Source organism: Papaver somniferum, chromosome 8, assembly GCF_003573695.1.
Source record: "Papaver somniferum cultivar HN1 chromosome 8, ASM357369v1, whole genome shotgun sequence".
NCBI lineage: Eukaryota > Viridiplantae > Streptophyta > Magnoliopsida > Ranunculales > Papaveraceae > Papaver > Papaver somniferum.
The window spans coordinates 97,590,996-97,613,440 of record NC_039365.1 but is presented as its reverse complement, the minus strand read 5'-3'; the positions used below and the strand labels follow the sequence as shown (position 1 = coordinate 97,613,440).

Here is a 22,445-nt window from a genome sequence, read left to right as displayed (position 1 = left end):
GGACTTTTGGACTTTGGGACATTTTTTTATTACCCTACGGAAGGGTACTTTAAATATAAATTGTTTGCAGAAAAGGAGGACAATTACGATATTGTCTCTGCACCTTGGGTTCGTACACTAGACATCGGAGTCAGTGGCCCGAGTCGACTAGAACCGATTCATCCCCCGTCTGGAACGGGAGGTAAGATTCTAAACACTCGCGAATCCCCCTGTCAGCGAGTTACTGGACTCCTTCGTATGCATATATGTTGAGGACTGAATACGGAAATTTATTTTTCTAGTAAAGGGCAAGGCCTGGTGATAGACACATTTTTGTGTCTAATTTGTCCTCAATGCCCGTATTGTTGGAACTCTATTTTTGTACCGATATTGTGTTTTTATGTATTTTTAGGAAATAAACATTTTTGGAAAATTCGGCTCGAAAAGTTGATTTTGGCACCCGGAGGACACGTCTTATTTGGACTCCCAAGTTTGGATAAGGGGTAACCTAATTACTAAGGGGCACCCCCAGGTCACCCAAGGCATCTGCTATTCGGACACCTATACAGGATAGGGGGGGGTCATCTTCTCAATATTCAAAATCAATTTTTGGCGGGAAAAGAAAGTTATTCTCTGGCAGATTTTTGGTTCATGATTTGGAAGTGTTTTAGCGAGATCAAATCGCTGTAATTCTTCGGAAAGGTTTATTTGGGCTTAAAAGGCGTCATATGGCTGTTGGTTTTGATCCAAATTGGCTAGTTAATCCGAGAGAAGAAAAACAGGGAAAGCACGTCACATGGAAGATATTCTCGGGATTTTTATCCATCTTTGGAATGATTTCGTGTGTATACAGCGTGCGTTACTTCATCAGAGACGCGTAATAAACATGGTGGTAGAATTTCAACACCATGCAGACGCTTGAACAAGGTAAAGAAGGAAATAATTACGTAACTCTGGTAGAAAATATTTTCCGAGAATAAAACTCATTAGTGGAAGATTATTCGAATTGATGGCGGAGATTTGGAGGTGATGTGACTATATAAATGCTTCTGGGATGTCATAGAACGGTTGTCGAGAGTTGGGAGGAGAAGAGAGGAAGCTGCAGAGGAAGAATCACGAATTCTCTCTGCTGCTGCTGTTCGTGATGAAGATGAAGAACATGAAGAACGGACTCGCAAGAGCAGTGGTTTATCAACAGTGAGAAAGACTCACAGGCGTGGGTCGTAGTGTGGGTCATAGTTTGGGTCTTGCAACAACATAACATTTGTATCGTTCTTTTTGTAACAGTTGAACAGCGCCTTTGCAACAGTTATTTCTGTTACAATTTTTTTGTTCAATTGTTTTACTCCCTTTAATCAACTTTTGAGCTTTATACATGTATTTTGAGATTATGATTAATATGAGGAGCTAAACCCCAACACTGGGGCGACGGAGGAAGCCTTAATTCATCCACGTGGTAATTTTATTTAATTCTTTATTTACTTTTTGCACCAATTTTAATTGAATTAAGATTTTAATTAATTATTTGTGATTTCATTTGATGGTTTATGCTTAGTCCTAGGGATTTTTGATATGCCATGCTTAAGAAATACAAGTAATATTTTATAAAATCTATCTTGGCAATAAAGTAGAGTTAATATTTGTTTTGTTTTGAACTATAATCGCCTAAAATTAAATTCTGAACCACTTGAAAATGAAAAATGGCCGAATCTTTAGTCCCAGTACTCTTTCCCATATTGTTAATATTTTTTTTATATATTTTTATTTTTAAATCTTTACAAGTCCGAGCAACGAACTTTTACTACCACTTTTAAAACTACAACACCTGGCCATACAAGATAAGGGTTCGTATTTCATCACCGTTCTCTTCTTGGCCGCTTTAGGAACACGTAACCTACGCGAACCTAAGCCTAAAATTTTGACTAGAATGAGACCGATAGGGTAACGAGCTTAACAGGAAAGTCATTCGAAAAATATTGGTTACTCTTTTAAGCATACTTCGAAGTTTTTGACGGTTTCTGTAAGTTGAATGCGTGACTGCGCCGCCTTGTAATACCGGTGAGGCCTTGGGTATCAAAGCTCCACCGAGCTTCCCTCGCCTCTATTCAACTTACGTTAACTCGGATTGATTCCAGAGGGGTTTGCTTAAATTGTAACGAATTCCCGTTCGAAGTATTAGAAGCTGGTCTAGAAACAATCTAAGTGGAGCCAGCATGCTTTTTGTTTGCTAGAAATCAATAGTTTGATTTGGTTGAGTCGGCCTTGATCTGTGTTTGCTTACCCTTCCAATTTAGAAAATTATATTGTATGCCTGAACGTAAAAGAGACGCACTAGGTATATTTGTTAAAGAGAAACCTAGTAGTTCGAAGCGTCTCGATTACCTTAATCTAGAAAGTCCGACTTTTGAAGAGTCTGTTTTTGAACGTCCTTTGACTGAGGAGAGAATCCATGTTGCTCCGATAGCGCCAGAAATGGCAACTTTGCAAGCTTTGTTGCATCCAACTAGGACTACTCGTCCTTCGTGTATTAAGTTAGCTGAAACGGAGGCACCCTATGAACTGAAACCTGGGACCTTACAGATGCTCCCAATCTTTTTAGGGAAAGAAAATGAAAACCCTTATTACCATGTTAGGGATTTTGAGGAAATTTGTAGTACTCTAATTAGAGGCTTAGATGATGATGCTTTGAAACTTAGGTTATTCCCATTTTCCCTGAAAGATAAGGCCAAGTCGTGGCTGTATAGTTTGGACTCCGAGTCAATTGAGACATATGAACAACTTACATCTGCCTTTTTCAATAAGTTTTTCCCTAGGCACAAAACATCGTCTATTAGGACGCAAATATGCACATTTTCACAACAAGAGGGAGAATCTTTATATAGGTATTTGGAAAGGTTCAATGATTTATTATCCCAGTGTCCTCATCATGGTTTAGAAAAGGTTAGGCTAGTTCAGATCCTTTATGAGGGTTTAGATTATTCCACAACGACCATGGTTGAGTCTCTATGCACTGGTGGATTTGAAAACCAAACTGTTGATGCGGCGATGGAATTTTTTAATGAAATCGCCGAAAAAACCCAGCAATGGGAAAATAGTAGGGCACCCCAGAAAACAATTCTTTTAAGTAGAGGAAACGTTAATAGGGTAGAAGGAGGCTATGAATCAGATGCCAAAATTGTTGCTATAGCAAAAAGGTTAGAAGCCTTAGAAGTGGGCCAGACTAGTGGTAGAGTGGAGCCTTTTTGGGAAGGCCAGAATATTGAAGAGCAGGCCAATGCTCTTTATAATAACACTAGATTTGATAACCGTCAAAAGATTGACCCATATTCAGAAACCTATAATCCTGGTTGGAGAAACCATCCGAACCTTTCGTGGTCTAAGGGCCAAAGTCAAGGTCAGTTTAGTAATTCTAATGCTCCCCCAGGTTTTGGCTATACTAAGAATCCTTCAGGACTAGCTCAGTTTCAGAATCAGTCAGATAAGAAAATCCTAAGTTTAGAGGAATCTCTCGCCTTGTTAACTCAGCAAACTGCAAAATTCAGTTATCCGTAGAACAGAGTCTACAAGCTAGTAACAGGATAGGACAAGAAAATAGTCAGGCTATTTCCGAGTTAAAAACCCAGGTTGGTCTGATAAGTGATTCTTTGAGAGAAAAAGGTAAGTTTCCTAGTCAAACACAACCCAACCCTAGAGGAGTTCATGAATTAGGTGCAAAACCATCGAATCAATTGAATTGTTAGAACCCTTAGAAGTGGTAGAGTTGTAGACAATAAGGTAACCATGCCCGATAGTGAACATACTGTAGTTCACCCCTCAGGATCTCACCTCTCAGGACCAGTAGCTGAAGAGACTGATAAAGTTTCTGATGATGTGAATTCGGTTCCTGAAAGGTCTGATTTTAGGCCTAGAGCCCCATTTCCTCAGCTATTAGTACCAACAAAGAAGGAATCGAACTTTAATGACATAGTGGAGGTTTTTAAGCAAGTTACCATAAACCTTCCCTTATTAGATGCAATTAGGCAAATTCCTGCTTATGCCAAGTTCCTTAAGGATATGTGTACGCGAAAGCGAAAACTTAGCGTCCATAAGAAAGCCTTTTTAGCTAGTCACGTAAGTTCAATCATTCAGAACACCACAACTCCAAAGTACAAAGACCCAGGTTCTCCTACCATTGCTTGCACAATAGGTAACTTCCGGGTAGAAAAAGCTTTACTTGACTTAGGAGCCAGTGTGAACTTACTGCCATTCCATGTATACTTACAGCTAGGACTTGGTGAAATGAAACCTACTCAGATGACACTGCAGTTAGCTGATAGGTCTGTTAAAATCCCTCGAGGTGTTATCGAGGATGTTCTTATTGAGGTCGACAAGTTTATTTATCCAGTGGATTTCGTGGTCCTAGATACCCAACCTGTCCCTGACCCAGAGAACCAGATACCTGTGATTTTAGGTCGCCCATTTTTAGCTACGTCTAATGCGATCATTAACTGTCGAAATGGTGTGATGAGTTTATCTTTTGGTAATATGACTATGGAGATGAACATTTTTAATGTCAGTAAGCAACCTCATGAGCTAGATGACACATGTGTTGAGGAGGTGAACATGATAGAAGCCTTAGTTCAGGAGTCATTACCAAACATCTTGTCTGAAGACCCATTAGAAAGTTGTCTATCCCATTTTGGTTTAGATTTTGACGACGATAGCACTATTGAACAGGTGAATGCTCTATTAGATTCTACCCCTGTGTTAGACACTGATAGATGGAAAGCTAGGTTCGAACCGTTACCAGTTTCTGAGACTACCCTAATTCCTTCTTTAGAAGAGCCCCCAAAGTTGGACCTTAAACCACTACCCGATACTCTAAAGTATGTGTTTTTAGGCCCATCTGAGACTTTACCTGTGATTGTAGCTTCCGATTTGGATAGTGATCAGGAAAGTAGGCTAGTAAATGTACTTCAAGACAATAAGGAAGCTTTAGGGTGGACTATAGCAGACATTAAGGGTATAAGTCCTACTGTGTGTATGCATCAGATTCATTTAGAGGAAGACTCCAAACCTTCTAGGGAGATGCAACGTCGACTGAACCCTAACATGAAAGAGGTAGTTCGAAAAGAGGTGCTTAAGTTGTTAGATGCAGGTATTATTTACCCAATTTCAGACAATAAGTGGGTCAGCCCTGTTCAGGTTGTCCCCAAGAAATCAGGTATCACTGTAGTCCAGAATGATAATAATGAATTAATCCCAACCCGAGTGACCACGGGATGGCTGTGTGTATTGACTATAGGAATTGAATGTCAAGTTGTACACTATCAGAATGATAATAATGAATTAATCAAGAGTGACCACATGGCGTGTGTGTAGACTATAGGAAATTGAACAAGGTCACAAGGAAGGATCACTTTCCCCTTCCTTTATCGACCAAATGCTAGAGCGATTAGCTGGACATAGTCACTATTGCTTCTTAGATGGCTACTCCGGTTATAATCAGATCGTTATTGCCCCAGAAGACCAAGAGAAAACCACTTTTACCTGTCCCTTTGGTACCTTTGCGTATAGACGCATGCCTTTCGGGCTATGTAATGCCCCTGCAACTTTTCAGCGTTGTATGATGAGCATATTTTCTGATATGGTAGAACGGTTCTTAGAGGTCTTTATGGATGATTTTTCAGTGTTTGGTTCATCTTTCGATGAGTGCTTGCATCATTTGACATTAGTGTTGACTAGGTGTAAGGAAAAAAATTTAGTGCTTAATTGGGAAAAATGCCATTTCATGGTTAAATCAGGAATTGTGTTAGGGCACATCGTCTCTTCAAAGGGTATAGAGGTAGACAAAGCCAAAGTTGACCTTATTAAGACTTTACAGGTCCCAAAAACCGTAAAAGATATTAGGTCATTCCTAGGGCATGCAGGTTTTTACCGTCGATTCATTAAGGATTTTAGCTTGATTTCTAGACCTCTTTGCAATTTGCTTGCAAAAGATGTTAAGTTTGTCTTTGATGATGCTTGTTTAGAGGCTTTTGAGAAGCTTAAAACTTTACTCACTACTGCCCCGATAGTCCAGGCACCTAACTGGAACCTACCCTTTGAGATTATGTGTGATTCTTCAGATTATGCTATAGGCGTCGTTTTAGGACAACGAGAAAACAAATTACTTCATGTGATTTATTATGCTAGCAAAACTCTGAATGATGCCCAAATGAACTACACAACTACCGAGAAGGAACTTTTAGCCATCGTGTTTGCCTTGGATAAGTTTAGGTCCTACCTATTAGGTTCTAAGATCATAATCTATACAGATCATGCTGCTTTGAAATACCTTTTATCTAAGAAGGATACCAAACCTAGATTGATTAGATGGATCCTATTGTTACAGGAATTTTCCCCAGACATTAGAGACAAAAAGGGTGCAGAAAATGTAGTAGCAGACCACTTGTCTAGGCTAGTTGTTAGTTCCCCTAGTGATTCCCTTCCTATAAGGGATAGCTTTCCTGATGAACAATTGTTCTCTGTTTCCCAATCACCTTGGTATGCAAATATAGTGAATTATCTTGTTACTGGTCGAACCCCTCAACATTGGGGTAAGCAAGATCGTTCTAGGTTTTTAGCCGAGGTTAAGCATTTCTTTTGGGACGATCCTTATCTGTTTAAGTATTGTCCGGACCAGATTATTAGGAGATGTGTATCTGAGAGTGACCAGTCTAGTATTATCTCCTTTTGTCATGAACATGCATGTGGGGGTCATTTTAGTGCTAAGAAGACTGCTGCTAAGATTTTGCAGTGTGGATTTTACTGGCCTTCGTTGTTTAAAGATTCCCATAGTCATTGTGTTTCTTGTGAGCGTTGCCAGAAGTTAGGAACCATTTCCCGTAGAAATATGATGCCTTTGAACCCTATTTTAGTGATTGAGGTCTTTGATGTGTGGGGCATTGATTTTATGGGTCCATTTCCTATTTCGTTTGGTTATCTTTACATACTTGTCGTGTAGACTATGTGTCTAAGTGGGTTGAGGCGGTTCCGTGTAAAACGAATGACCACAGGGTCGTAGTCCAGTTTTTGAAAGAGAATATACTTACACGTTTTGGTACGCCGCGAGCTATAATTAGTGATGGAGGTTCACACTTTTGTAATAGACCGTTTTCTTTTTAATGAAACAATACGGTATTACCCATAAAGTAGCAACCCCATATCACCCTCAGACTAGTGGTCAGGTAGAGGTTTCCAATAGGGAAATTAAACGTATTCTAGAGAAAACAGTTAATCCAAATAGGAAAGACTGGTCGTCGAGGCTTACTGATGCCTTATGGGCTTACCGTACTGCGTTTAAGACACCCATTGGAATGTCACCTTATCGTTTAGTGTTTGGCAAGGCATGTCACCTGCCTGTTGAGTTAGAGCATCGAGCCTATTGGGCTATTAAGAACTTAAACTTTTCACTTGACAAGGCAGGAGCTCAAAGAAAGCTCCAGCTCAATGAGTTGGACGAGATTCGTAGAGATGCATACGATAGTGCTAAGGAGTATAAGAACAAAATGAAACTTGTGCATGATAGGAATATTTTACGAAAGTCATTTTCTCCAGGTCAAAAAGTTCTTCTGTATGACACTCGTTTGCATCTATTCCCCGGGAAGTTGCGCTCTCGGTGGACCGGTCCTTTTGTGGTCCGTACTGTTTTTCCTCATGGCGCTGTTGAGATTGAGACACCAGATGGTAGTAGTTCTTCGAAGGTTAACGGTCAGCGATTGAAGCCCTTTTTAGAGCCTTTTCCTACAGGTGATGTTGAGGAGGTCCCTCTGGAGGACCCTGTTTACCTTGATTGACCATCGAGGCGATTTTGTATGTTGTATAATATTTTTGTAGGTTTTTGGTTACACTTCACCCAGGTACTATCTTTCCGACTTCTCTCTTTACTATTTCCTCATGTTACTTATATTTTTGGTACTGTTCTTTGATTAGAAACATTGAGGACAATGTTAGATTTAAGTTTGGGGGTGGGGTAGAACTTTTTGTTACCTTTTCGTTGCAATAAATAAACTCCAGAGCCTAGAAATTTATCCCTATTAAGGATGGCACTAACCAATCTAAGTGGATGGAAGCATTTTGGTTGTAGGAGTTGAGGAACCAATCTGACTAGATGGCAACATCTAAAGAGTCTATTCATAAAGCACAGAGCTCAGGTGTTAGAAATAACATGATAGTTTCACCATATCTCGTTGAGTCCTTTTCACTTCTGTTTTTATTTTGTTTTGTTTTTAAACTATGTTTCTCTAAGTGATTAGGTGGGGCTCACGATTCAAGTTGTTACCAATGCTAGGGTGAATTAGAGTGATTGAGATACAAAAAAAAAAAAGAGACCAGACCATCAGACCAACTGGAATAAATTCAATAAAGTCGACCACTGGAACCCTTGTATATGCCAGTTGTGTTGACCTAGAGTTAGGATTATCGACACTGGTTCCCTTGTATATGCCAGTGTGTTGATATTAGTCAGACAGTATCTCAGTCCATTAGGATAGGTTCATTTTGGCGGAGGCCTTCAGACAGATATGAGAAACACCGTTCACCTAGTAAACATCAAAACCATCTATGTTTTTCTATATCCATCTTCTTGATCCATCCATGTGATTAGTTTCGACTCCGGATATTGATGTCCATAGTGCAACTATCTGAGTAGAGCTCTGTCACTTATATATGAATTTTAGTATGCTTGAGTGCAAACTCGTGTACAACAATTGGAATTTCGCATCAGGGTACTTCCTCTTGTAGTCAATAAGTATGCCAACCAAGGAGATTCTTTAGTGCCTTCCAAGGTTATGTGTAGATAGCTAAGGTCTGGAGTATAAAGGTTTTGTGGGTATACCTATGGTAAGCCCTCCGGAGACAACACTCCACCACTAGGGACACCTAAGGGTTTAAAGGCTTATTGCATACGCTAAATGCAATCGACGATGCCTGCGACAGTGAGTTAGGATTTTATTTCTATTTTATTTTTGCTCGTGGACTAGCAAATAATAGGTTTGGGGGTATTTGATAGACACATTTTTGTGTCCGATTTGTCTCGATTCTATATATTGTTAGGGCTCATTTTTGTACTTATTATGGTGTTTTATTTATTTGTAGGTATTTTTGGCTAATAAACATTTTTGGAAAAAATTGGCTCGAAAAGTTGATGGAAAGCACCCGGAGGACACTTACTATCGGACCCCCGGCTTGGATAAGGGGGAACCCCAGGACACCCCTTAAGGAAGCTTCTAAAGGCACCCCTACTCTGGATAGGGGGCGCCCTTTCTTCTTCACGGTTTCAAATCCAGAAAATTGGCGGGAAATATTTGGCAGTTTTGGCAATCGTGATTTGGAGGAATTTGAGGTCGATTAAACCTCTGATTTTCATAGGATAGACTCCTTATGGGTTTAGGAATCTGATATGGGTGTTTAAATCGATTAGACTGGGCTCAATTGACGGATTTTTATCACAGCAGAAAATATGGAAAGTCACGTGTGTGACCTGTTTTAGGGAATTTTAGAGAGATTAAAGTGCTGTAAACTTTCCCAAAGATTTGTATCTATCTAAGGAAGAGTTTAGAATAAAAAGGAAAGCTCAAAAACGCGTAGAAATTCTAAAACAAGAAATTACCGCAACTTGGCCGTGAAGAGAAGGAAAGATATTTTGGAAGATTTGGGAGAGATTTAATCGGTATTTTTGATATAAATAGATGGCTTGGGTCATATAGAAGTGGTGTCGAGAGTTTGGGGACCTGAGGAGAGCCAGAGAAGAAGAAATCAGAGTTTTATCAAACTCTGTTTCTGCTGCTGCTTCTGCTGAAGAGGAAGAACACGAAGAACATTGACGCACAAGCAACTGTCGCAGAAAACTGTCGTTTTTCAACAGCAGAAGATAAGTAACGTTTATATACAAAAGTAATCATTGTTCCTCTTTGTACCAGAGATCTGTAACACTTTTACGCCGTTGCAAATCAGCTGCTTTACACCTTTCACTCTTTTAATCAACTTTTGAGCAATAGACATATATTTTGAGCAAGTGATTAATATGAGGAGCTAAACCCCAACACTGGGATGGCGGAGAAAGCCATATTTCATGCGTGTGGTAATTATGTTTAATTCTTTTTATGACTTTTTGCATTAATTTAATTGTTTTATGATTTTTCTTAATTAGTTGTGAAGTCGTATGATGATGTATGCTTGGTCTAAGTGCTCTTGATGCATCATGCTAGTGATTTACAGTTAATCTTTTTAAAATCTACCCTGGAAAAGAATTAGAGTCAATAAACTAGAGATATAATTGTCTAAGAATTGATTGTTGAACCACATGATATGAGGTTTGGTGGAATCCTAAGTCCCAGTTTCTCCGATATTGATATCATATTTTTGTATATATTTATTAGGGTTAATATTTAAGTCTAGAATCGAGTCTACACAAGTCCGAGTTGAACGAACTTCTACTTATCACTTTCAAAACTACATCAAGCTCAAATAGGAAATCCTTTCCTTATTCAAATTCCAAAAATGTTATGCCTATAAAAAGGGGTTGGCTCTCCTCTTTTTTTTTTTGAAAGGAAAACAAAGCGCCTGGTTTATGGTTTTATTTGAATTGATAGATAACTGTTATCTACGAGGGTTTTGGATTATTCTTTTGGAATGAATTGTTTTAGAATAGTGTTGTTTTGGTTATGACTGTAAATAGCATAAGTACCCCGGGAAAGCTATGGAATTGTGAATGTTGTGCGAAAGTATAAAGAATGAAATGAAACATGGGAACAATATGGATATCGGCTTTTATCATCTCTGTGAAGATTTGAAGTAGTAGACCATGTATTTTTCCTAACAAGACTTACTCGGTTTTTTGGATCTCTGTGAAGATTTGAAGTAGTAGACCATGTATTTGGGAAGCACCGCGGCGATTATGGAAAGTCCCCAGTCGTCCCTGAGTCACCTGATAACCGAGTCGTCGATACCTGTGCGGATCGTTTGCTCCTATCATCTTGGAAGTCCCCAGTCACCTCTTGTCGTGTTATGACTGGTAACTGAATCGCTTGGTAACTGAGTCGCCGATCCCTGAGTGGATCGTTTGCTTCTACCACCATGATGTCTGGGTTGAAGTATGAGATTGGGAGTTGGAAATCGATATTGTAACCGAGAGATTAATCTCCCACTGTGGTCGCCAATTGTTTGAGGGTGAAAACAGTTTCTGCTGGTTTCGGTAATTTCATGTGTTGTGGGTGAGAAACGAGTCTTAATCCTAAACAATGTACGACAAGGGAGTACTTTAGATTCGAGATATCAATCTGTACAAATCCGGCCTAAACCAAGAAATGGCCGTTCCAGACTTGCTTCGGTCACAAAGTGAAGGAGAAGGGTTGGTTTTGGGGAGGGAAGCGAAGAGAGTGTTGAGACCAGAGTAGTTGATTCTGTAAGAGTAGTTGTTTGACTTGTATCAGAAAGTGAAAGCTAATAGACGGGAAAGCTAATAAGTGATTTCTGAGTGTTGTATGCTCCTGACTAAAACTTGTTGTTTGGTGGAAATAGGTGAGACCTATTTATACAAGTCGCAACGAAACGTACCCTGGTCTCGTAAGAATTGGAAACGGTTTGAGTAAATGGAAGGAAACGGTAATGGGTAACGCCTGGAATTGATGTTTCCATAATGAAGGAAATGTTTCACCATTACTCCTTGTATTTACTAACCGCCTCATTCTTGTGACACTTTCTTGTAACGGGCGTAATGTACGCCGCACGCTGTAAACCGCCAAACCAATACCCTAATGAGCATCCCCCATTTTGTGACATGTGTTGATGTCTCGAGTGTTTTAGTGGAAAACATGTAGCATGTTGCTGTTGTTTGGCAAGTTGAGCTTGGGAGACTTCCCGGCTCGGTGGTGATCCTCGACGGTCGAGATTTTGCATCTTGAGAGGAAGGGTAGCCGTTGATTATTGCAACCCTTCGTTTGGTAGCAAGAGACATGAAAGCATGGCCGGCATGGCTTTGACATAGTTAGGTGTGGCCAAGCTAGGATTTTGGCATAGTTTAGGCACGACCAAAAACTAGGGTTTTGGCATAGTTTGGGAACGACCAAAATTAGGGCTTGGCGTTGGGCCAAAGGCTGCCACGCGTTGGATGGTGACCTTGGACGACTATGATCTGCATCTTAGATGGAAGAGTAGCCGTTGATTGTTGCATCCCTTCGTTTTGGCAGCCAGCGACGTGAAGGAAAGGCTGGCATGGTTGGCATGCCTTGGCGTGGTGATGTGGCTGGCACGGCATGCCATTGGCGGATGTGGCATGGTTAGCATGCCTTGGCGCGGAGATGTGGCACGGCATGCCATTGGCACATGTGATGCGAATGGCATGGTTGGCATGCCTTGGCGCGGAGACGTGGATGACATGATTTGCCATTGGCACGATGGTGCGGCTGGCATGGTTGGCATGCCTTGGCACGTGGACGTGGCTGGCATGGTTTTCCATTGAAAGGTGGTGCGGCTGGCATGGTTTTCCATTGGCACGGTGGTGCAGTTGGCATGGTTGGCATGCCTTGGCGCGGAGACGTGGATGGCATGGTTTTCCATTGGCACGGTGGTGCGGCTGGCATGGTCGGCATGCCTTGGCGCGGAGACGTGGCTGGCATGGTTTTCCATTGACACGGTGGTGCGGATGGCATGGTCGGAACGCCTTGGCACGGAGACGTGGCTGGCATGGTTGGCATGACTTGGCGCGGAGACGTGGCTAGCATGGTTTGACATTGGCACGGTGGTGTGACTGGCATGGTCGGCATGCCTTGGCGGGAGACGTGGCCGACATGGTTTGCCATTGGCACGGTGGTGCGGCTGGCATGGTGGTGCGGCTGGCATGGTTGGCATGCCTTGGCGCGAAGACGTGGTTGGCATGGTTTGTCATTGGAACGGTGGTGTGGATGGCATGGTTGGCGTACCTTGGCGCGAAGACGTGGCTGGTATGGTTTACCATTGGCACGATAGTGCGGATGGCATAGTCGGCATGCCTTGGCGCGGAGACATGGCTGACATGGTCTGCCATTGGCAAAGTGGTGCGGCATGCATGGTTGGCATGCCTTATTGCCGAGACGTGGCTGACATGGTTTGCCATTGGCACGGTGGTACGGCTGGCATGGTCGGCATGCCTTGGCGCGAGAGACGTGGATGGCATGGTTTTCCAATTACACTGTGGTGCGGCTGGCATGGTTGGCATGCCTTGGGCGGAGACGTGGATGGCATGGTTTTCCATTGGCACGATGGTGCGGCTGGCATGGTTGGCATGCCTTGGTGCGTAGACGTGGCTGCATGGTTGGCATGCCTTGGCGCGTAGACGTGGCTGGCATGGTTGGCATGCCTTGGCGCGAAGACGTGGCTGGCATGGTTTGCCATCGGCACGGTGGTGCGGCTGGCATGGTTGGCATGCCTTGGCGCGGAGACATGGCTGGCATGGTGGTGCGGCTGGCATGGTTGGCATGCCTTGGCGCGGAGACGTGGCTGGCATGGTTTTCCATTGGCACGGTGGTGCGGCTGGCATTCCTTGGTGCAGACGTGGTTGGAATGTTTGTCATTGGCACGGTGGTGTGGATGGCATGGTTTCCATGCCTTGGTGCGGAGACGTGGCTGGCATGGTTTTCCATTGGCACGGTGGTGCGGCTGGCATGGCCGGCATGCCTTGGCGCGGAGACGTGGTTGGAATGTGTTTTCCATTGGCACGGTGGTGCGGCTGGCATGGTTGGCATGCCTTAGAACGGAGACGTGTATGGCATGGTTTGCCATTGGCACGGTGGTGCGGCTAGCATGGTTGGCATGCCTTGGCTCGGAGACGTGGTTGGCATGGTTTTCCATTGGCACGGTGGTGCGGCTGGCATGGTTGGCATGCCTTGGCGCGGAGATGTGGCTGGCACGCCATGCCATTTGCACATGTCTTGTGGAAATTAGGGTTTGGCCTATCGAAACCCTAATTAGCATTAAAAAGGTACCCTGGTAATTTTCTCGCAGACATATTAAAGGGTTCAATAAATGCGCTTGGCGGAGACATTATTACTCAAGTTCTGTGACGTCACTGTCTGACTAGGGTTTTACGATTTTAACCCTAAGCTAAAAACCAACACCAAAAAGGAGATATAATAAAATAAACTTCTGAGTGATAGATAAGTTTTAGTCTCCACATACCTTTTGTTGATGAAGTTCCTCTAAGCTCTCCTCGGTAGATCTTCGTCTTCAATCGATGAACGTCGTGAAGTCTAAAGCTCAACTACACATTCTATCCTAATCCGAGACATAGCCATAAGTAGACTAGAAATCAAGACTTATAGTTTTGATCACCTAAAATTAACAAACAAGCTTGAGGTAACAAATCTTGCGAGTTCGACCGAGCAGTGCTCTAACAATCTCCCTCTTTGTCAATTGTAGTGACAAAACTATCAATACATATAGATTACAAAATTAACTTTGTAGGTTCTCATCCAACATGCTTGATTTTCTTGGTTCTTCAACATTCCTTGAATTCTTCGTCACTCCAAGTACTCCAGTGATTCTGAATGTGTTCAACTCAACATTATAGTTGTTGAAGATCTGTATCCATAACAATAAGAAAACAATTGTTCTCAATTAGTGTTATACAGTGTCATAGTATTATTACACAGCGTCAAAGTTCAACTGTATCACAACTTTGGCAATAATATATGATGACATGTATCACTCCCCCTTAGTCATTACTTCATCTCACAATGAAAACCACTCCCCCTTACATAATGATCTGTAAACCATATGTATGTAGTGTGAACTACAAAATAATTCCCCCCGTTTTTGATAATATAAATTGGAAAAGGTACGAAAACTAGCGGGATCATAATGAAATTCTCAATGAGATTATTCATGACTAAAATAGAAAATATCAACTTTGTTTCGATGATTTCACATAGTATAAACTTAATGTATTCATAAAAGAGTTTATAAAGATACAAGATAACTCCTGCAATATTCCACAGCCGCACTCCCCACAAAGATTTGACAATTAAGCACAAGTTCAATTAAGAACTCTCCCTTATAAAATGCCATTCTCGAAAGAACAACAAGAGCGACCTTACTTTTCGAGAAAAGAAGGATTTCTTTGGACATTAACAAATCACATGAAACATGAATTTGTATCCAAAAAATTCGAATAAATTAACCACAAGAGACCTTAATGATTAATTTAATCGGAAATGCTCAACATAAGAAAACTTACGGAGCCATACAGTACTTTCACATAGAAGTGGATCAAGGAAAGATCAATATTGCGGAATATTCAAAAGTTCATTCTATCTTTTATCAATATTTGCATAAAGACATAATAGACTTAACTTTTGACATATATGGGACAGTCATAGTTCACATATGTAAACGCACATATCCCATAAACTTTTTGCAATATATAAAACCAATAAAGATTAATACTGCAAAATCATCTTTCAAATAACTTAGAATTTAAATAAATAAATCTAAAACATTGCAAGATGAAAATCGTTGGCAATAGCTATGTGTAATCACAATATTTTCTATTCCAAACCCTAGTTATCCTTCTTAAAAACACAAGAATAAATTCTCATAAGAAGTTTCCTAGACACTAAGATTCTTGAAAAATTCTTTATCGTCCACGAACTCCTTGTCGTCAATAGACATTGGAACATAAGGTTCATAAAGAATGGATTCAATTCCAACGAACCTTCTAGACTGATGTCGAACCAGGGCCTTCTGAATTTCAAGAGTTCTTAGAACAATAGCCTTTATTTGCTGAATCTCCTTCCTTATTTTCTTCAGCTCTTCAAGAACACCAGAAAACTTCTGAAGATTTGATGGGATAGCCCTTGGTTTCTTTCATATGCTTCCTTTTTCTCTTCAAAGTTGTAGAGAAAAGAGATTTATTTTTTTTCCTTCATGATTGATGGCTTAACAATCATATTAACATCTTTTCCATCATAAGATATGATGCTTGGAGTCTCCATTCCAATAAGCAATCTTGTGATATAAAAAGAGTTTTCGGGGAAGGAAAAAGGAATATAGGGTTACGGAACCTTTATACAGAGTAATAAGGCTTCACGTACACACAACTCTCAACCCTAAAAAAGGTAGAATTGTCGATTTTAACCCTCTTTTAATGATCAAACAGAGAAAACCTTTTCAATACCAATTTAATATATCCAGAAAACAAAAAGAAAAATAAACAATTTTTTTTCCTAAAGCCCAATTTGTGCTTTACTCTTGTCTCTTTGAAATCAGGCACATGAGACAAGATGCACCTTCAACACAATTAGGTTATGTTGGGGTGAACAATAATTTGTCCACCATACAATTCTTGTACAAAATTCTTAATACCATTTTTCACAGAATGTTTAGACCTTGTTCTTTTATGTAGAGGTCTAACTTTTTCTTTAGAAATTAACTTCTTCGGAGAAGAGTTGAGTTTACATACCTCGGATGAATCCGACTTCTGAACAAGTTTGAGCTTGTTCGCTAATTGATTTTCTCTCCGTTGAAGTTTGTTGACATATCTTGTTTTATGTTTGTACTTGAAGCACTTAGAGAGTTCATGACCCTTAAAAGTAGAATAATAACATGTCAATGTGGAGGACGGTTCAGACACCATAGCTGAGCATGCTGCTAAAAAAATTGAGATACCTTAAACATGTGAGATATAATTTTCAGTAGACATGGAAAAATCCTTTTTATCCTCCATAGTGGTTGAAGAAGTTTCTCCAGGAAGAATATCAAGATTGATGTACGTATTGCTAAAATTACCAAAATCAATATTTTCACCAAGGAGTGCAACCCTTGAATTTTCATCTTTCATTTGAATCATAGTGATCATACATTTCATCAAGAGTTGCAGCAAGACTTTTGTTTCCAGTGTATTTTCTACGATTTGGACACTCATTAGCAAAATGACCAAAACCTTTACACTTGAACCATTGTGGCATATCCTCATCATCAGTATCGACGGTGTCTCTGTTTTTAGGAGGGGCATGGTCATGAGATTTGAATGATGACCTGGGTTTATCTATGATGAACTATTTACTTCTCTTCAAAAGAAGATCTCTAAACTATCTTGTGATCACTGAGACTGAGGTGTCAAGATCTTCATATGATAAATCAATCTCAATAGGATCAACTACAGAGTTGCCAACACTTTTACTTTTGTCAAGCAATTTAGGGTTCTTTTGTGCTTTGAAAGAAATATCCTTTACATATTTGGATGTATGCTCATGATCAAAGATCTTTAACTTCCCAACAAGAGTATTCCTGGAAAGTGTATCAAGGTTATTTCCTTCAACGATGACACGTTTCTTAGAGTCATATAGCTGGCAACGATCTGAACATTTTCATCACAATGTCCTTTTCAGGAATAGTCTAACCCAATATAAAGGATGCATTAACAATTTCAGGCACTTTGTGATTAAACTCATCAAATGAATCTTCATCATCCATACGAAGGTTTTCCCAATCAGAATTTAGGTTTTGAATGCTAGCTTCCTTTTCAGAGGTATTCCCTTGAATACGGTTTCTAAGATATACCAAGCATCTTTAAACCGAGTGCACGTACTCACATGGTGCTGAAGATCTGGGGTAATGGCATGTATGATAACATTTAAGCCTTCAGAATTTTTCTTTGCAGCGAGAATCTCATCTGGCTCATATCTACCAATATCCTTTGCAGCAGTTACACCGTCTACTGTAACCATTAGAGGATTATAGCCATTAACAACATAAACCGATGACTGAAAATCACGTGCTTGAAGAAAGGGACGCATATCAATTTTCCACCATAAGTAATTCGAGCCATCGATGACTGGCGGTACGTTTATAGAGATAACGCTTCTGTCCATAGAATCAGATCGCTACAAACACAGACTAATGGGGTTTTTAACATAGTTTCCTGCTCTGACACCAATTGAAAAAGCGGGGTACAACAACCACACCTAACTCCAATATAATTCCACAAGAATCAACTAGATAATCAGACTCAATCAAGGAAATATATCCAAGAGTTATATCTCAATTTCTCAATACAATCTGCAATCAAACATATAGTTATCTATGAGCCTGATTGATATGAGAAATAACTTGAACGGTACCAAAAACTAATGTTCAAGTGTCAATCAATTTCAATTAACAACCAAAGGTTGGATTTACCAATTGATTGAACTACGCACAACCTGTGATATTTCAATTATATAAACAAATATAATACGGAAAATAAATAACACATACACCAAAAGTTTTGTTAACGAGGAAACTGAAAAGGTAGAAAAACCCCGGGACCTAGTATAGATTAAGCCGATACAGACTCTAGCCTACTACAAGCTTACTTCGGACTGGAATGTAGTTGAGACCTAACCAAGTCTCATGCCGATTAAGGTACAGTCCTGTTCTTACGCCTCTGAATCCCAGCAGGACTCTACGCACTTGATTCCCTTAGCTGATCTCACCCACAACTAAGAGTTGCTACGACCCAAAGTCGAAGACTTTATAAACAAATCTTTCTCCCACAGAAAAGTCTATTATGATAGATAAATTTGTCTCTCACAGAAATACCTACGAAGTTTTTGTTCCGTCTTTTGATAAATCAAGGTAAACAGGAACCAATTGATAACCCGGTCTTGTATTCCCGAAGAACAACCTAAAAATATCAATCACCTCACAATAACTCAATTATACGGTAGTATAACAAGTTATTGTGGAATAACAAAGAATAAGACGAAGAGATTTGTGATTACTTTTTATATCTTACCTATCGGAGATAAATCTCGAGCAAATCTTAGGGAAGATAGTACTCAATACGATAAACAAGTAAGATCAAAACACGCAACTACAGAGACAATAGTTGGGTCTGGCTTCAGAATCCCAATGAAGTCTTTAAGTCGTTAACCTATACTGGTTTTAGGAAAAACCTAGGTTAAAGGAGAATCGACTCTAGTTGCAACTAGTATCACACAGGAGGTGTGGGGATTAGGTTTTCCAGCTGCTAGAGTTCTCCCTTATATAGTCTTTCAAATCAGGGTTTGTATTCTAAGTTAGCTTACTAACAAAGCAATCAATATTCACCGTTAGATAAAACCTGATTTAACATTCAAGCTAAGTTTGCTTAAAACCAAAGAAGTATCTCTCCACCGTTAGATTGTACTAGCTTGTTACAAACAAATGAAATATACCTTCATTTAAATATGGGTAACTGTACCTAAACGTGTATATTGAGTTGGCTCAACAATAGCTAACCGAAGTTACCATAAAAACACTTTTGTATTAACCACATTCATCTAACAATTCTAGATCAAATGATAATCAAATGAGTCTAATTGTGTTATTCATAGATTTGTTCAATTGTTTATATTCTCATAGAAGTATACAAGACACAATTGAAGCAAAATCAGATTTGATTCAAAAGAATCAATTCATGAACATTTAGCCACGGTTTGCGAAAATTGCATTCCTTGATATATAAATGTATTTGTTCATGATCATGTAATCATACTTAACCGATTTTAGAACGTAACCACCTAAGTTTTCAAACGGGTACGCAAACGTAAGTTCCGACTTTGGTCTTGTCCAACAGTTCGCGAACGGATACGCATATTGTCATCCCGGACCTAACTCAGGTGAAACCGTTCGCAAACGGGTATGCACACTTGGTTCCCGGACTTTAACAGTTAAAACCGTTCGCATACTAGTATGCAAACTTGGTTCCCGGGCCTGAATCATACTACAAAAGTTTGCATACTAGTATGCATACCGTGCTATATCCAGACAATGGTTAATTGTTCTAAAGTCCCATTTCAATCATTGAAACATCCTTAGAAGACGACAATAGCTGTCTCATACAAAATATTAGCTTATAAATAATTTTCAAGTGATCAAATGATTAATACGGAATATTCCGAGTCTACACCAAATGACTGTCTCACACAAATCATGTAAGATGTTTCAAGGAAATTTTCACATGATCATCTTTTGACTTATTATTTAGTTTCCAACAAATAAATTGTTTCCAACTAAACTCGTCAAGAATAATGATGAATGCAGCTATAGCAAAAAGCTTTCAAATACATATTTCGAGAAAGGATATAAGCGAGTTAAACTCAGTTTGAAATATCAAATGTGTATAATGTAAAAGTCTATATAGCTATACGACTTAGTCTCAATATGAGATAAAATAGAATAAACTTCTCAGTGATAGATAAGTTTTAGTCTCCACATACCTTTTGTTGATGAAGTTCCTCCAAGCTCTCCTCAGTAGATCTTCGTCTTCAATCGATGAACGCCGTGAAGTCTAAAGCTCAACTACACATTCTATCCTAATCCGAGACATAGCTGTAAGTAGACTAGAAATCAAGACTTATAGTTTTGATCATCTAAACTTGACAAACAAGCTTGAGATAGCAACACTTGCGAGTTCGACCGAGCAGTGCTCTAACAATAGTAAAACTTATAACGAACCAAAATCTTATTATTTATAAACTGTTATACCTCTTGAATATTAAGGTTGTTAATGACTCCAATTTTATAACCTTAAATCGAGTGGTTCTGACACGGTTTTGGATAATTGGATATGTACTCATTGACTGTCACAATAATATAATAGAGATGTGATCCCCTTGAGAATTCGTATGTTATATTGTGAAACTAATTAATAAAGGATTTAAGATAAAGTATCGCTCCGTATGAAAGTCAGACAGAAAGACTGCTAATTTTCTTAATTTTTCTCTCTTACACGAAAATTACTGATTTTGAAGAAATCATCAAGTATTGTTAACAAAACAAATTCAACCTAGACTTCAAATAATAAAGTCTATTTTTTATGAAACAATTTTTTCTTTTTGCTTTTGACATATGAGATTGACTTATGTATATAAAAAAACCGAAACACTGGTGCTTATAATATCCAGGCATCCTATGAAGCTATCATCAACAATACATGAAACCCACTCTTATATCCATCCAGCAAATATGTGGAGTCTATTTACTGCAACTTTATGAGTCACCATTTCCATCAACGATTATGATTTTCTACATGACTTTTCGTGGTTTATATTGCTATTTTTAATAGGTCTAATGGATAAAAAGTCAAAAATCAAAAGTAAATAAATTAAAACTGTAAAAGTAAAAGAACAAAAAAAAACAAAAAAAACAAAAAAAAGAGAAAAAACAAAAAAAAAACAACAAAGTTTTAATTATTTTTTTTTCGAGTACTACAAAACTTCTTGCTCATAAATTCAAAAATTGTCTGATGGTAATTTAGGAGTGCGAATTTATTCACACTCCTTAACGAATGTGTACGTAATATTTTAATTTTAACCATTGATTCAATTTAGGGAGTTATGTAACGAGGATCGAGATTCTAAACATGGAGGGTAAAGGGGCCTTCTGCATTGGACATCCCCCACCCTCTTGGTCCGGACTTTCGTTAGATAAATGCTCGGTAAATTTAGCATTTAACGCGTGGATACAGTGGTGGAACCAGTGTTAGCCCGCCCTTCTTGATTCAGCCCATGCGTTCAAGCATCCAGAACCAAAAGCTGAGAGGATGACGCAACAAGATGAGATAATATATACCGTAGTAGAGGTGTCCTTGTTCTTATTTTTTTGTTTGGGCAACATGTGAAGCCTGGGTTGAGAGAGTTTTGTGGGTTAGCTGTTTGTACGTGGGAGACGGACAAAAAAACGAGGCAAACAAAATCATCAAGCAAGAGACTCGTGATACATCATATACTCTGGACTGACTGACTGATCCAAACTCAGTCGGTCTCCTCCATGCACTGCTCAAATGGTACAGCATGCTTCAACCTCATATCATAACTCTACTACTTGTCTCTTTATATGTTATATCAACACCAAAAAGTTAATGCACGCCTAATATCCGTAGACTGATTTTATCTGGTTAAAGCTGCTCATTTCCATATTATCTTACAACTTATTCCCATCCTCCAAACTATTCACTCCTTTTTACCTAAATACCCTTCTGGTCTTGACCCAGTGATAAATCTTACAGTTAAAAAGAAAAAAGAAAAAAATCCTGTTAGTTTAGTCACAGAGAGTCACAAACCATGCCAAAGTATGGCGTATCAGTGTTGAAGTTTTTAAAAATATGCTGGTGGCAGCAGAAAGTACATTGAAAAGATTCGGAATACCCTGTGATAAATGTGCTCTCTTAATATCAAAAAGTCTAAACCCAGCTAACTACCACATGATCATGGTTTGTTGAATTGGAATAATGCTCATTAGTTTAATTGAGTATAATCTAACTAAAAGTCTAAGACTAACTCATCAGGGCGTACGGGCGGTACGGGAAAGGATGAAGACATAATTCTTATAGAGAGACCCAATTAACTTAATTTCTTTAATGAAGTATGATTACTGGTTCGCCATCGTAATCAGAATGACTAAGTAGACAATAATTAAGACAACCTTTGCTGCATTCGAATAGCCCA

The 22,445-nt window shown here is 39.4% G+C and overlaps 1 pseudogene; it reads right to left on the bottom strand.

Moving 5' to 3' along the window:
• Positions 1 to 2,812: 2,812 nt before the first annotated feature.
• On the bottom strand, positions 2,813 to 2,912 carry LOC113307192 (annotated as a pseudogene).
• Between the last annotated feature and the right edge of the window lie 19,533 nt (positions 2,913 to 22,445).